The following is a 3,662-nucleotide window of genomic DNA, read 5'->3' on the forward strand; positions in this document are numbered from 1 at the left end:
GCTAGCGGAAATGCATATCTGCACCCCTTCAGTGGGGAATAACCATCTTTGCCCAATGTCCTATTTAAAAAACACGTCACTATTTTGCATGCTAATTTAACAAGACACCCCTGTATATACAGCTATGATCTGTAAGTCCATTTCATTGTCTGATGCAGTGTGTGTGCACCTGACAGCTCGTTGTTGTTCAGTCGCACAGTCGCGAGTCCGACTCTTCGCGCCCCCAGGGACCACATCACGCCAGGCCCTCCTGTCTTCCGTCGTGCTCCGGAGTTTGCTCAGCTTCATGTTTGTTGCCTCGATGACACTGTCTAACCATCTCTTTTTTAAAAAAATATTTTCATTTTCCATTTCACAAAAATATGTGCATATATCCATTTAATACTTATCAGGGCTCTTTTTGTAGAAAAAGCCCAGCAAGAACTAATTAGCATAATAGGCCACATCCAACACCAGACTCATTAGCATATTAGGCCACACCCCCATGTTACCAGAAGCGTGGTCATCCAGCCACACCCACCTTTTGCTTCTTATTCTGTTGACCTTGTTTGTTGTCAAAACCCAGGGCCTTTTTTTGTAGCAGGAACTCCTTTGCATGTTAGGCCACACACCCCTATTGTAGCCAATCCAAATGAGTTTCTGCTGTTGGGTGTGGCCTATTATGCTAATGAGTTCCTGCTGGGCGTGGCCAACTCGGGAGCCAGCCGGAACTCCGTTCCTGTGCGTTCCTGCCCAAAAATAGCTCTGATACTTATACGTTACTTATTATAAAATTTTCCTTTCTTGTTTATAGTCCATTATCTATTACTAGCAAGTTCTCAGATCTACTGTATCTTCTTCAGCTTCAGCCAATTGTAAATTACTTCCCATCTGCCCCAAAAAGGTTCCTCTGGTTTGTTCTGTAGTGTCATGTTCAGTTTGTCCATTTCAGCTATTTCCAGAATCTTCTGTGTAAGTTCTCTCATTGATGAACGCTTTGCTGTCACAATTCTTGCTGCTGTTAATAGGTATACTATTATGTGGTTCTTTATTGTATCCGGAATCATATTTAATAAATACGTTTCTGGTGTTAATGGCATATTAATTTTGAGTATATCTCAGAAGATTTTAGATATTTTTTCCCAAAAGGTCTGTATTTTGTCACACCTCCACCAAATGTGGAGGTATGATCCTACATTCCTACTGCATCTCCAACAGATATTTGAAGCTTTCGGGAAGCATTTAGCAACTTTAGCAGGGGTCCAGTGCCACCTGAAAAACATTTTGTATATGTAGTCGCGCTAATATATGACACTGTCTAACCATCTCATCCTATTTATGGTCATCATTTAGTAAAGTGCATAGTGTATCATTATTTCATCCTGTTGTTGTTCAGTCGCACAGTCGAGTCCGACTCTCCGCAACCCCATGGACCAGATCCCGCCAGGCCCTCCTGTCTTCCGCCGTCCTCTGAAGTTGGCTCAATTTCATGTTCGTTGCATCGATGACACTGTCCAACCATCTCATCCTTTGCCGTCCCCGTCTTCTTTGACCTTCAATCTTTCCCAGCATCAGGGTCTTCTTCTTCAGGGATTGCTTCCTTCTCATTGGGTGGCCAAAGTATTTGAGCTTCAGTTTCATTATCTGGCCTTCCAGGGAACAGTCAGGGTTGATTTCTTTTAGGATTGACTGATTTGATCTCCTTGCAGTCCAGGGGACTCTCAAGAGTCTTCTCCAGCACCATAGTTCAAAAGAATCTATTCTTCAGCACTCGGCCTTCCTTATAGTCCAACTCTCGCAGCCATACATGACTACTGGGAATACCGTTGCTTTGACCCTGCGGACTTTTGTTGGCAGGGTGACGTCTCTACTTTTTATCATGCTGTTTAGGTTCGCCATCGCTTTCCTCCCAAGCAGGTTCACACTTTGAATAAAACTTTTTTGGTCTTAAAGGTGCCCCTGGACTCGAACTTTGTTCTGCTGGGTAAAAAACCCCTGGCTTTTGTGATGGGGAGCAGGATCAGTGGCTCTTCCGGCACTGGTGGGAGGGGAATGTGCAAACGGTGGTGCTTTAAAAACCACGGATGATGGTGCCAGTGGTTTGGAGGGGGGAGCCCACTCTGTTGGGTGAAAAGGCACTGTGGGCTGATGGGAGGCTGGCTCTTGAAGGGGGGGGCAAGGCTGAAGCTAGAGGGGCTACCGTGAAGGGCCCTGCTCCACAAAATCCTCACCCTGGGTGGGTGGAAGGGGTCAATGCACGTAAACACACTAGTTATCAGTCACCATTAAAATAATTTTGGTGAGAAAAACAATACGCTGGGGAAAGGAAGGAGTTGTGAAGGGTGTTGCCTAGCAGCTGTAAGGGCCCGGTCATGGGATTTTTGTAACTTCAAGGAGTTATGCCAATAAACGTCTATGCAGAGCTATTTTGGGGCAGGAACGCACAGGAACGAAGTTCCGGCTGGCTCCCGAGTTGGCCACACCCAGCAGGAACTCATTAGCATAATAGGCCACACCAAACAGCAGGAACTCATTAGGATTGGCTACATTAGGGGTGTGTGGCCTAACATGGAAAGGAGTTCCTGCTACAAAAAAAAAAGCCCTAGGTTTTGACACCAAACAAGGTCAACAGAATAAGAAGCAAAAGGTGGGTGTGGCTGGATAACCCCACTTCTGGTAACATGGGGGTGTGGCCTAATGTGCTAATGAGCTGTGCTGTCAGGGGTGTGGCCCAATATGCTAATGAGTTCCTGCTGTTGGGTGTGGCCTATTATGCTAATGAGCTCCTGCTGGGCTTTTTCTACAAAAAGCCCTGGAAAAAATCTCCAAGGAAGGGCTTGTCCTGCCAACTGCCCCTGCCGGAGCAACCGGAGCCTGGGCTTTGGCTCAGAACCCGCTGGTAGTGGCACAGAGTCACCAGGTCCCTCCTGGCCAGCGGCAGGGGATTGGGTTGCCATCTCCAGGTTGGGAAACTCCCAGAGATTTGGGGGCGGAGCCTGGGGAGGACAGGGACCTCCGTGGGGTGCAGTGCCACCCAGTCCACCCTGCAAAGCATTGGTTTTCTCCCTGGGGGAGCTGATCTCTGTAGCCTGGGGATGAGCGGGGATGTATTTATTTATTTAGTTTATTATTTAGATTGCTGAGGTGGCTCAAGTGGTTAAGACGCTGAACTGCAGGCTGTGGAAGGTCGGTAGTTCAGCAGTTCGAGACCCGAGTGTGCTGCATGACGGAGTGAGCTCCCGTCTCTAGTTCCAGCCAACCTAGCAGTTCGAAAGCAAGAAATTGCAAGTAGATAAATAGGTACCACTTCGGTGGGAAGGGAACAGCATTCCGTGCACCTCGGTGTTTAGTCATGCCAGCCACGTGACCACGGAAAAGTCTTCGGACAGCGCTGGCTCTTCGGCTTGGAAACGGAGATGAGCACCGCAACCCTAGAGTCGGACTTGACTGGCTTTCGAGCAAGGGAACCTTTACCTTTTTTAATAGGTGTCACTTCGGTGGGAAGGTGGGGACCTCAGTCCACCCTCCAGCCCCAAGCAGCCGTTTCCTCCAGGGGGCACTGATCTCTGCGGTCCGGCCGGGACCCGGGGAGGCTCCCAGCCGCCCCCTCCCTCCCTCCCCCGGAGGCGGGCATCCCTGCGGTGACGCGGGCCGGGGCGCGGCGGCGAGCGGGGCGCGGGCCC

This window comes from Gekko japonicus, unplaced genomic scaffold (assembly GCF_001447785.1).
Source record: "Gekko japonicus isolate JY-2015 unplaced genomic scaffold, Gekko_japonicus_V1.1 scaffold3768, whole genome shotgun sequence".
Lineage (NCBI taxonomy): Eukaryota > Metazoa > Chordata > Lepidosauria > Squamata > Gekkonidae > Gekko > Gekko japonicus.